The following is a 14,257-nucleotide window of genomic DNA, read 5'->3' as shown; positions in this document are numbered from 1 at the left end:
ATCCTTCTTCATTTGAACAGCAGTTCACTACCAATGTTCCACCAATACAAGTGCCGATTGTAAACTTGACAACTGATGACTCACATAGGATGAGATACTCTAAACATGTTGATTATGATAAATTGACCGCTCTAGAAGAAAGATTAAGAGCAGTCGAAGGGGCAGACTTATATGATCCCGTTCATGCTGTAGAGATGTGTTTAGGCCCAAATGTAGCTGTACCTAAAGAATTTAGGGTACCAGAATTTATCAAGTATACGGGAACTGAATGCCCAGTCACTCATCTTAAATCTTATTGTAATTAGATGGCAGAAGTGGTGAGTGATGAGAAACTTCTCATCCATTTCTTTCAAGACAGTCTTTCTGGATCAACGCTAAACTGGTATACAAGGCTAGATAATACAAAGATCAGAAAGTGGAAAGATTTGGTCAAAGCTTTTTTGGAGCAGTATAAATTCAACATGGAGGTAGCCCTAGACAGGTCAAGCTTGTTAGTTATAGAGAAGGGCAACAAAGAGACTGTAAGAGAATACGCTTTGAGATGGCGTGAAAAAACATCTCATATGCAACCCTCTTTGTTAGAAAAAGAAATGGTCACTCTATTTTCCAATACTTTTAAATCTCCTTACTTTGAACACCTAGTGGGTAGTTCAGCTCAGCATTTCTATGATGCTGTAACTATTGCTGAGAGGATAGAACAAGCAATAAGAATGGGGAGAATGTTAGAGCCTACTAAGAAGAAAGGCTTTACTGGGAAAAAGAAGGATTCCGAGGTGAACAATATGGAAGGAGTGTACAAGGGTAAGAAAAAAAAATTACCATCACTATAACTTCCAAATACCTACCTAACAAGTTGCAAGTGTAAACTTCACTAAACCTTTCCCTTCCAAATACCTACCCAACAAGTTGCAAGTGTAAGCTTCACTAAACCTTCCCCTACCAACCAGCAAAACCAACCAAATGACCAACAAAGTAACTAGATTGTTAATCCTCCAAGAAGGAATTTTCAAACAACCCAAGAACGATTGCCACCATTACCACTTCCCTTGGGAGAAATGTATTCAAAGTTGTTGAGTATTGGGCAAGTGGCCCCTGTTCCCTTAACCCCACTACAACCTCCATACCCAAATTGGTATAAGCCTGATATGACATGTGAGTATCATGCTGGCATTGCTGGGCATAACATTGAAAGCTGTAACGCATTTAAAAACAAGCTTCTACAATTGATAAAAGCTGGATGGATAACTTTTGATGATGCACCGAATGTGAATTCCAACCCTTTACCCAATCATGCTACAAGCAGTGGAGGGGTGAATGCTGTAGGAGTAGAGGGTAAGAAGGAAAGAACTTTGAAGGTTTCCATGGAAAAACTGTATGGTATGATGGTACAGTCTGGATATTTATCCAAGTTTGAACCAGTAATGAATGGAAATAATTACTGTAAGTTTCATGACAAGGTGGGACATCACATTGATGATTGCGAAGAATTTCACCAAGAAGTGAAAAGGATGTTGATTTTTGGCATGATACGGATAGAAAGTGAAGAAGAGAGCACTGAAGTTGGGATGATAGGCCGTCAGGATAAAAAAAAGGGAGGTTTGTAGACTCCAACCAACTGTGGGTGGTCCACCAAAACTAATCCTAACCAAGCCTGTATACAATAATAATGAAAGTTATGGCACAATGCCTTACAATTATGGGCATGCTTTCAACATTAAAAATCCTACTCCTATCTTCCATACTGAAATCGGTGGTTTAACTCGAAGTGGTCAGTGTTTTACACCAAAAGAATTAGAGAGGCAGAGGAAGCTAAAGGAAAAGAAACAGTTGATGCTTTTAAAGATATGAAAGTGAACAAACCTATAAGTGAAGAGGAGTCTAATGAATTTCTGAAGTTGATGAAGCATAGTGAGTATAGTGTGGTAGATTAGTTGAAGAAAACTCATGCTAGAATCTTTTTAATGTCACTTATCTTGAGTTCTGAGTTACACAGTAAAGCGTTGTAAAAGGTGTTGAATGAAGCACATGTGCCACAGGATATTACTCAGGATACAATGGAACATTTGGTGAGAAGAATTCAAGCCTTCAATTACTTATACTTCACTGAAGATGAGCTAGACTTGGAAGGGACTGGGCATAACAAGCCCTTGTATATCACCGTGAAATATAAGGACTGTCTGATCGGCAAAGTGCTTGTGGATAATGGTTCAGCTTTGAATGTGCTACCAAGGCATATGCTAGATGAGATGCCAATTGATGCTACTCATATGAGGCCAAGTATTATGACAGCTAAAGCATATGATGGTTCCCCTAGACAGGTGATAAGGACCATTGACATTGAATTGTTTGTAGGGCCTCAGATGTTTTTGATAACCCTACAAGTGATGGACATCCATCCTTCGTATAGCATGTTATTAGAAAGGCCATGGATACACGCCTCTGGGGTTGTGATATCATCTCTACACCAATTTTTGAAGTACATTATCAGTGGTACTCTAGTAAAAGTTAAGGCAAAAGAAACCTTGTCAATGATAAGGAATGTGGCGGTCCCTTATATTGAAGCAGAAGATTGCAAAGATGGAAATCTCCATGCCTTCGAGATTGTGAACACCGAATGGGTACCAGAGAATACTGCCAAAATGATAGCTAAATGCTTTTTGAAACATGGGCTACCATTCCAGAATGATCCAATTGCTGGAAATCTTAAAAGAGTCAACATGATAAAAATTAAGGCTGTTGATCAGAGGTTTGGGCTTGGCTTTAAGCCTAAGAAAGATGATCACAAGAGAGATGCTAGGATAAAGCAAGAAAGAAGGTTGGCCAGAATAGAAGGAAGAAAGCCAGAGGAAGAAGACATTGTAATCCCACCTATCCATGTTTCTTTTCCAAAGTCAGCATATGTGATGAAACCTGAAAACATGATGGAAGTCTTGGGACAGAAACTTGTTGTCATGGATATCAACAATGTAGAGGAAGGTGAAGGGAAAGGCTGGAACTATGATGATGAGCAAAAAACAACAAAAGAAGATGAATTGTTACCTCAGTTAACTGTCCATTCTCTAGAAGAGGCTCTAACCAGCGCTTTTGTGCGAAAGCTTTCAGTTGAAGAAGTATTCCAAAATTAGGAGATTGAAGAAGCCCTAGTTGTTTTCAAGAAGTAATGATTAAGCGTCTATTTATATTTACTTTTATGTGCTCTGTGTGCTTTGCATTATAGTTTGCTTTGTGTTTTTATACCTAGTTGGAAATCTTGGCTCAAGATGACAACATAAGGTCTTTTCATAATTGTTGAGCCAACTTTTAAAATATTATTGAGATCAAGCCTTTTCATCAGCATTTGTTATCTTCCTTTTGTTTTGTTCGCCTACAAGATATGTATTCACACTAAAAACACCTTCCGTTTTCAGGAATTCTGAAAGTGAATCCTCCATAAATCCACAAACATATTGCATTGAAAATGAATGGCCAAACTTTGATAAGGATGATGATGCGAACCTCGTGATCACATGGTCACGCAACCCACACGCAAAGATGCCAATTCCCGGAAAGCCAAGTAAAATCAGGTTTGATAGGAGTGTGACACAAAGATAACTTGTACCTAGGCACCAGCACTATTGGAAATGGAAACCCCCACCCAACGAATATTGATTCACGAACGAGAAGTATAAGGATGACGCCACGAAGACAGTTGTTCTTCGATAAGTCATTTTTTAGTTCATTTAGAGAACCATGGAAGGGAGATTATCTCACCAACACACATACACACAAAGTGCGGCAAACAAGAAGTTTTATTTATCTGAATAGTCTTTTGCTACATGTTTGGTTATGCCTCTATTTATAGTGATTCTAGACTTAAAAGAAACCCTAATGAACCCCCCTTAGGTGGACTTATATGTAGCCCACTTACAATTGACCCAAATAAGTAATAATAACCCAAAGACTATGAAGAAAATAAATAAAATATAAAAATCCGAAAATTACTATCCTAAATATGCTAGAATCAGATTTGTCACCATTAAGAAGTCCCAAATAGACTAGGAAATCTGATCTAAAGGTAGAATGTATTCTAAAAGTCTTCTTTCCTTTTGTAGCTCGGATGAATAAGGAATCCTTGTAAGAAAAGGATTCTGAAATAATTATGAATCCTTGCCACTTGAAAACTATGTTGCAGCCCATTAAACATCCTTGTAGAATTAGTATATTTCCAAAATAAGCTGCCACATCCCTTTAGGAAAAGAATCCTAGCCAAATAGGAAGTCCACAAGTCAAAAGGAAGTAAATAACAAAATCCGTACAGCCTCTGGTGACCCGTATTGAGATACCTTCCCGAACTCTGATTGACCTGAAATTTTAACCCAAGGTAATACAATATGTCAGGAGACTCCACGTAAACTTTCAGCTCGATCCAACGGTCGGATTGAGAATTATGACTATTGCTGTAAAATTGGATAGTTGCACATTTTACATCAAAATTCAAATTTGACCTTGCTTGGATCGTATCAGATGAGATTGTAATAGATGAAGAAAAATGGAAGGAAGAGTTTGCTAGACGGGTAGAACAGTCGGAGCATGCTTGGAAACCTGCAAAGGAAGAATTAGAGGTGATAAATATAGGCACTGAGCAAGATAAAAGAGAGCTAAAGATTGGAACTCTGATTACTACAGAAGAAAGATGCAGTTTAACCTCATTACTACAAGAATATATCGATGTGTTTGCTTGGTCTTATGCAGATATGCCTGGTTTAGACATTGATATTGTAGTACACAGATTGCCTTTGATAGAAGAATGTGAACCTGTTAAGCAGAAATTAAGAAGAACTTGCCCGGATATTGTGCTTAAGGTCAAGGCAGAGATAGAGAAGTAGTGGGATGCTGGTTTTCTAGAAATTATTAAATACCCTCAATGGGTATCTAATATAGTGGCAGTACCAAAAAAGGATAAAAAAATCAAAGTATATGTAGATTTCAGGGATCTAAACAAAGCTAGTCTAAAAGATGATTTTCCTTTGCCTCACATAGACGTCCTAGTAGACAATGGTGCTAGGAGTTCAACTTACTCATTCATGGATGGATTCTCCGGTTATAACCAGATTAAAATGGCTGAAAAAGACAAAGAGAAGACCACTTTTGTCGCACCATGGGGAACATTTTGCTACAAAGTGATGCCATTCGGGTTAAAGAATGCTGGAGCCACATATCAAAGGGCAATGGTGATACTTTTCCATGATATGATACATAAAGAGATTGAAGTGTATGTTGATGATATGATTGCCAAGTCTAAGAATGAAGAAGATCATGTTCAGGTTCTAAGAAAATTATTTGAAAGACTAAGGAAGTATCAGTTGAAGCTAAATCCTTCAAAATGCTCGTTTGGGGTGAAGTTTGGAAAGTTGCTAGGATTTGTGATAAGCAATAAAGGAATAGAGGTCGATCCTGATAAAGTGAGAGCAATTCAAGCTATGATAGTTCTTGAGACCGAGAAAGAAGTAAGAGGCTTCTTAGGACATTTGAATAACATCGCTCGATTCATATCTCAGTTAACAGCAACATGTGAGCCAATTTTTCGATTACTTCAAAAAAAGAACCCTGGTACATGGGACAAAGATTGTCAAGAGGCTTTTGATAAAATAAAGCAATACTTACAGAATCCACCTTTGCTAGTGCCACCTGTGCTTGGAAAACCTTTGATCTTGTATTTGACAGTAACTGAGGTAGCAATGGGTTATGTGTTGGGATAATATGATGAGTCTGGAAGAAAGGAGCAAGCTATCTATTATCTGAGTAAGAAGTTTACTGATTGTGAATCCAGATATACTATAACTGAGAAGCTATGTTGTGCTCTTGTATGGAGTACGAAGCGTCTTTGATAATATATGTTGTATTATACCACTTGGTTGATCTCAAAAATGGATCCTCTTAAATACATCTTTGAGAAACCCTACTTGTCAAGCCGAATAGCAAGATGACAAGTAATGTTGGCTAAGTATGACATTGTATACAAGACAAGAAAATCTGTAAAAGGAAGTGTAATTGCTGATCATCTAGTAGATAATACTATTAAAGATTATGAGCCTTTGAAATTTGACTTCCCGGATGAGGATTTGTTGATAGTAGAAGAATACAAAGAGAAGAATGATTGGTGGATCATGTATTTTGATGGGGCAGTGAATGTTTCTGGTAATGGAGCAAGGGCTGTGATAATCTCACCTAACAAGAAGCAATATCCCATCTTAGTCAAACTACAATTTGAATGCACTAACAATACTGCTGAATACGAGGCTTGTATCCTTGGATTAGAAGCTGCTTTGGAGATGAAAATAAAGAATTTTGATATCTATGGGGATTCAATGCTAATAATCTATCAAGTGAAAGGCGAATGACAGACCAAGGAAGAAAAACTGATACCATATCAACAATATCTCTCGAAACTAACTGAGGGCTTTGATGAGATAGATTTTACCCATATGGGAAGAGACAAAACCCAGTTTGCTGATGCTTTGGCAACCTTAGCTTCTATGGCCAAAACTGATTACGGAATCAGGGTACAACCAATCTGCATTGAGATTAAAAATTTTCCAGCTCATTGTTGTTCAATTGAAGGAGAAATAGATGGGAACCTATGGTTTTATGACATCAAGCAGTTTATCCAATATCAAGAGTATCCTTTGGGGGCATCTAAAGCAGATATGAAGACCTTGAGAAGGTTAGCTCTGGAATTTTACCTGGATGGAGAAATTCTATACAAAAGATCATTCAATGGAACTTTAGTGAGATGTCTAGATGAAATCAAAGCTAAGGTAGCATTGCAAGAAATTCATGAAGGAATTTGTGCAACTCATGCAAGTGGGCATATGATGGCTAGACAATTGCAACGATCTAGGTACTTCTGGATGACTATGGAGAAAGATTGCATCGATTATGTCAGGAAATGTCAAGTGTATAGTGATAAGATAAATGCACCTCCAGCTCCTCTATTTAATATGACATCACCATGGCCGTTTGCAATGTGGGGAATAGATGTGATTAGGCCAATCAACCCAAAGGCCAGCAATAAGCATCAATTTATCTTAGTAGCCATTGATTACTTCACAAAGTGGGTGGAGGCCAGCTTTTATGCTTATGTAACTCAAAATGTGGTCAAGTGTTTCATTGAGAAAGATTTGATCTGCCGGTACGGTTCACCTAAGTAGATAGTGATCGACAACGCCCAGAATTTTAATGGAAGAATAATCACAGAATTGTGTGTGAAGTGGAAAATTAAACATTCAAACTCATCTCCCTACAGATCAAAGATGAATGGTGTTGTCGAAACTGCAAACAAGAATATCAAGAAGATTATCTAGAAGATGGTAGTCACTTATAAGGATTGGCATGAGATGCTTTCTTTTGCTCTACATGCATATTGCACGGTAGTAAAAACATCTACTGGAGCTACACCTTACTCACTAGTATTTGTAATGGAGGCGGTGATGCCTTTAGAAGTAGAAATTCCATCTTTGAGAGTACTAATAGAATCTGAACTAGAAGAAGCTGAATGGGCTAAAGTGAGATATGAGCAGTTAAACATGATAAGTGAGAAGAGGTTGGCTGCAATTTGTCATCACCAACTATACCAAAGAAGGATGGCCAAAGCATATGACCGGAAAGTTCGACCAAGAGAATTCAAAGAAGGAGATCTTGTACTAAGAAAAATCTTACCACTGCCAAGTGAAGACTGAAGCAAGTGGGCACCAAACTATGAAGGCTCATATGTAGTGAAGAAAGCATTCTCCAGAGGGGCTCTGTTGTTAACTAGGATGGATGGAGATGATTTACCTAGGCCTGTGAACTCTGATTCTGTGAAAAAGTATTATATATGATGTGTTTCATCCAATCAAAATCAATTAAATGAAGTTTTGGCCAGGAAATTCTCTTCGCATATACCTCACCAAAAAACACATGCATGATCTCAATGGCTCAACAATTTGATCTTTCGAACTTTTTTACAAGAGAATCCATTCTTTTTAAATAAGGTTTTAAAAGAATTGATTTTGTTTATGATTTCAATGAAATAAATTAATGATTTGTTTGGGATAATATTCAAAGCAATTCCCTTGAAAGAGATGACCATACAAGTCAAAAACATGCAATTGGAACAACTATCACTCACATTCTGTCTTAGACCTACATTTTATCAACATGAATAATGGTTGGTAGTATATTAGTTTGTCATGGACTTGCAAAACATGGTATCTTCTAAATCCAAAGCATTACGCTGGATGTGGACAAAGTTTATTAGTTTTAACTGATCTTACTTGAAATGAGGAAAAGCCATCTTTGATATTCCTTTCACTTTCTTTTAAAATTATCCTTTGCAGTCCCAATTTGAGCCGAGTCTATTTAAAGTTTTTTCTTTCATAAGAACCTTAACTAAGATCACACCCTACACTAGAGGCAAAAAGAAAGAAATGATCATGGAAATCATCTTGAAGACATGTGAGCTTATGAAGTCTAACAACAAGGAATTCAACAAAAATTCCAAATAATTGAGAGAATTCCCAACAAATAGAAAAACAATTCCTAATTTGGAATATTTATTATCATTTTGTTGTCAAGATAGCAAAAGAAAAGACAGATAAGATAATAGTGATCTATAGTTTTTAAACCCTTAAACACTTTTTTTGAGCTTATGAAATCCTCTTTCTTTTACAGCCTTGAGCCATAAATACATTACATGCCTTTAAAGTCCTTTCTAATTAAGAAAGCAACCTGGATCAATAAACAGCGTTCTCAAAATATAAGAGACATTTTCGTAAAGAGTCATGACGTAACAAATAATTACTCATTATTATTCATGCTGTTAAAAGGAGTGTTTCTAAAAATAAAAGGTAATTGTTCCTTTTCTCTCAAAATACATTCAAGTAATCACTTGAATACTTTGAAAACCAAAGCAGAAGGTCATCTCATCACTTACCTTCATCTGAGATTACTTTTACTAAGAGATTTCACACAAATCCCTAAAGTTGTTTGAACATTGTTGTAAACTAACATTGAGAGTTTCAGTTTTCAAAAACAAAAGAGATCTTTTGAAAAATCATTTTTGAAAAAAAGGGTTTTCTTTGTGAAGAAGACATATATATGACACACCAAAAGGTAGTGTTAAAAAATCAGATATTCTAATGACAACAAGAGCAAAGGAGGAAATGAAAAGAGACAGTTAATTCTTCCAGGGGCAGCGAAGTAGTCACCAGAATTCTTCTAGGGGTAGAGAAACCGTCACCAGATTCCTAATGGCACAAAGAAATTTGCTTCCCTAGTGGGAGATACACATGATAAAACTGTAGACTTCTTCTAGTATGGGATTGAAATAACGTGATTATGCACTATCTATGAAATGAGATTGTTGCCTCTCATAATATGATCAGTTAGACAATATGATAACTGATACATCTTAAGATATGAAAATCTCAGGTGAAGCCGGATAATCCTCATATATTGACCATGTGACGTGGTTAAAGAATCCTCAACAATGGGAATGTTACAACAACACAATGTCGGGCTAGGGAGAAGTTAATGCTCTCATCAAAGTAACCAATGGAGAAAGAGGTAGTGACTATTGGGAAACTCAAACAAAGCTTATCTTGGAGAACTAGACAACATGGGTCAGCTTGAGTAGATTTGAAAGACGCGTGAATCAAAAGAGTTTACTAACATTCAAGATCGTCAAACAAGATGAATGGGGGATCAATATTTCAAAAACATGAGATGCATTGCATATCATCTAACTTCACAAGCATTGCATATTTGTCTTGTAGATATTTCTTGAAACAAAATTCCCAACGAGATTCAGATGAAATGAAGTTCTTCTAATCACATCAAATATGGCAATTTCATGAAAGCAAAATTCATAAATGAAAACAAGAAATATGTATTTTTTATTCATGACAAAAGGTTTAAAAGTACAAATATTAAACAGTGCGAGGACGATTAGGGATATTTTCATCTTGGTAATCAATCAAGCCTCGAAATTCTTCAAATTGTTTACGCATACGCTCCATCTCTTCCTCGAATTCGAGGTGTCATGTGTTAAAATAGTCCTTCCAAAAGTCAACACGTGTATTCAGCTCTTGGTTTCTCCTCTCCAAGTCGTTTCTGTGACGTCTTTCATCGCGGGGTCTATTCCTTAAATTCTCGATCAAATGATGGAGATCAAGAACCTGAGTATTCAACTCAAGTCTTATGGCATGAAGATGCTCTGCAACGTTCACCAAAGACAAAGTAGCTCTGATACTAAGAGCAAGTGACTGATTCACTGCTTCAATATCGCTCCTAGCTGCCAGCATTGTTTCATCACGGGGAAGGATCATGTCTCTAGCCACGACTACAACAGTATCTTCATTGTCTATTACAATATCTTCTATTATAACTGGACGACCATTCACTTCAAAAGTAGTACGCTAAACTACAGGCTCTATTGCAGGAACAAGATTTGGGTTAGCATTGGAAGAAAAGGAAGACATGATTAAAGCTTCAAGAGTTGAGAACTTTGAAAGGCTTGAAATACAAGAAGTTGATGATGTCTGTCACCAAATACTGCGTGATTTATAAGGATTCTACTCCTACTATTATTTTGAACAAAAGATCAAATCTCAACCGTAGATATAAGACTTTCTTGAGAAGCTTTCATCATCTCTGAGATTGATTTACAAATCAGATCTCAACCGTAGATATAAGACTTTATTGAGAAGCTTTCATTATCTCTAAGATCGATTGCAAATCAGATCTCAACCATAGATATAAGACCTTCGTGAGAAGCTTTCATCATCTTTGAGATCGATTTTTACAAATCAGATCTGAGCCGTACAAATATGACTTCCTTTAGAAGTTTTCATTAACCCTGAAAATCATAGTGAAATCACTTTCATGTATTTCACAAAACCATCGTTGAAATCACTTTCATGCATTTCACAAAACTAATCTGAAATCACTTTCATGTATTTCAAAAAACCATTATTGAAATCACTTTCATGTATTTCACAAAATCAATGATGAAATCACTTTTATGTATTTCACAAAACTAATCTGAAATCACTTTCATGTATTTCAGGAAACCAATGATGAAATCACTTTCATGTATTTCATAAAATCAATCTGAAATCACTTTCATGTATTTCAGGAAACCAATGATGAAATCACTTTCATGTATTTCATAAAATCAATCTGAAATCACTTTCATGTATTTCACAAAAATAATCTGAAATCACTTTCATGTATTTCAGGAAATCAATGATGAAATCACTTTCATGTATTTCACAAAACTAATCTGAAATCACTTTCATGTATTTCAGGAAACCAATGATGAAATCACTTTCATGTATTTCACAAAACTAATCTGAAATCACTTTCATGTATTTCAGGAAACCAATGATGAAATCACTTTCATGTATTTCACAAAATCAATTTGAAATCACTTTCATGTATTTTAGAAAACCATTGTTGAAATCAATTTCATGTATTTCACAAAATCAATGATGAAATCACTTTCATGTATTTCACAAAACTAATCTGAAATCACTTTCATGTATTTCAGGAAATGAATGATGAAATCACTTTCATGTATTTCACAAAACTAATATGAAATCACTTTTATGTATTTCAAAAAACCATTATTGAAATCACTTTCATATATTTCACAAAATCAATGATGGAATCATTTTTATGTATTTCACAAAACCAATGATGAAATCACTTTCATGTATTTCACAAAAATAATCTGAAATCACTTTCATGTATTTCAAGAAACCATTGATGAAATCACTTTCATGTATTTCACAAAACTAATCTAAAATCACTTTCATGTATTTCAGGACACCATTGATGAAATCACTTTCATGTATTTCACCAAACCATTGTTGAAATCACTTTCATGTATTTCACTAAACCATTGTTGAAATCACTTTCAGGTATTTCACAAAATCAATATTGAAAACACTTTCATGTTTTTCACTTGGGCAAGTCACCCATAAGATTTAGACCAACTGGAAAATATATGTGTTTTTTAACACCTCCATCATTGTTCTTTACAAAACTTACTATGCAAAGTCAAAAGAAAATGAATTTTCCAATGCCTTTGCACCGTAAACATTGTCAAGAGGGGGCAACTGTTGTAACCCAATTTTGGATTCACTAAGATTTTCTCGAATGTTATTTTATTTGATTATTCATAACAAAAAAAAGTAATAATAATAATAAAAGTTTAAAATATATTTTCTTGAGTCAACCCATCTTTCGATCAAAACCGAGTCCACCAGGTCAATACGGGTTAAATCATGTCGATCGGGATGAAAAATGAGTTTCGGGCAGTTTCGGGTCAAAACCGTCATTTTCGGACAAAACAGAGTCCACCGGGTCAATACAGGTCCCACCATGTCGACCGGGATGAAAAATAAGTTTCGGCCCGTTTCGGGTCAAAACCAAGTCCACCGGGTCAATACGGGTCCCACCATGTCGACCGGGATAAAAAATGAGTTTTGGGTCGTTTCGGGCATCATTTTCGGTCAAAATCGAGTTTACCGGGTCAATACGAGTCCCACCATGTCGAACCGAGATGAAAAATGAGTTTCGAGCCGTTTCAAATCAAAACCGTCATTTTCGGTCAAAACCGAGTCCACTAGGTCAATACGGGTCTCACTATGTTGACCGGGATAAAAAATAAGTTTCAGGCTATTTTTGGTCAAAAAAACTTGGTCCACCAAGATACCTATATAAAGATTTTTTCGGTAATTAAAATTGATTTTTAGCGGTTGAAAAGCTTTTTATAATACTGATTTGAGTTTTTAATTTTAACCCTATAAATAAATATTATTATTATATATAATAAAATAAAAAAAATAATACAATTTTATCACAGTAGGCGGAGGATTTTTGTTGATAGTAGGCGGTGCAGCTATACATTGAAAATTTTGCACAATCCGTGATTCCTTGTCCCTTGTCATTGGCTATAAATAGCCAATGAAACCAAGCCAACCAAAGAAAAAAAGGGGGAAAGGAAAAAAAGAAAAGAAGAGAAATCTGAATCCGAGCGATTACTATTTGTGCAACTATTTGATACTATTCATTTTATTTTCAACTTTTTCTTCACGCGAGTAAGATATTGATTTTTTTTTTAAAAAAATTGAAAAATATTTAAAATATCCCAACCGTTAGATCTAACAGTGTTTAAATCTGAGCCTTTGATTTTTTAGGATACAATAGGCTTTACCACACCAAATTAAAACTCAAATCCATCTTAGCCTTTAAAATAATCTTCCCTTTGATCCTGTTGCGCCACATCATTAGGTGTACCAAACACTCGGTACACCGCGACACACCAGATCATAGCTCAGCCCATTCAGACCGTCCGATCAATTTGCAGATCAAGATAATCACAGCCGCACGATCAGCTCATCTACGATCCAACGGTTTACAGCATTCAGACACACCGGTGCACCATACTCGCATTCAGAGTCTCTCTCTCCTCTCGCCGGCAATTCTCTCTCTCTCCTCCAATCTTCCATTTCCGGCCGTTTCAAACCAAAAAAACACCACAAAAAGGTGCATCGTCTCCTCTGAAGTAAAACCCAGGCCACTTTATGCGTTTTCACCGCAGAATCTGGCCGGAAAAAGGCCGCGACAGAATCGGCCAACCGAAGCTTTAAGTCGACGATTCTCCCTCATCAGCCATCAACGGCCATCGAGACCACCACCATCAGAATCCTCGCCCTCAGATCTACTAGAATCAACCATCTGTTGGCCGGAAACTCGTCGGATAATTTCGCCGCCTCCAACAGTAGCCGCGGGTGAGCCACACGCTAGTGGTATTTTTGTAAATTTCAGAGAAATCCGAGGTTATTTCAATTATTTACATATACAATGGCACTTAGGTAATTTTTTATAATTTTTATGGTATTTTTTATATTTTTATATATAAATACTTGTAAATTTTTCTTTGCTTGTACAAAAACAAAAACAAACAAAAATAAATTTAAAATAAATAACGAAGCGGGTCCAACACCCATTTTATCATATCACTATTCATGGTTCAAAACCCGATTCTCAAATATGGATATACCTGACACGGCTAAAATATTAATGTCTTCTCCCAATTGCAGGAGTGTCGAAGTAATAAATAACCCGGCAAGACCGGGGTCGAACCACAGGGAGGTTAATTGTAAAAATTATAAACAACAATTATAAACAATGAAAATAACAATAATAACAACAACAATAACAATAACAA

At 36.1% G+C, this 14,257-nt stretch overlaps 1 pseudogene; it reads left to right on the top strand.

Annotated features, from left to right (window-relative positions):
• The first annotated feature begins 1,055 nt into the window (after positions 1-1,055).
• Positions 1,056-7,995, top strand: LOC105115344 (uncharacterized; annotated as a pseudogene).
• The last annotated feature ends 6,262 nt before the right edge of the window (positions 7,996-14,257 follow it).

This window comes from Populus euphratica, unplaced genomic scaffold, assembly GCF_000495115.2.
Source record: "Populus euphratica unplaced genomic scaffold, PopEup_1.0 scaffold681.1, whole genome shotgun sequence".
Classification (NCBI taxonomy): domain Eukaryota; kingdom Viridiplantae; phylum Streptophyta; class Magnoliopsida; order Malpighiales; family Salicaceae; genus Populus; species Populus euphratica.
Note: the sequence above shows the minus strand (reverse complement) of the source record. Positions and strands in the feature narration are given on the sequence as shown.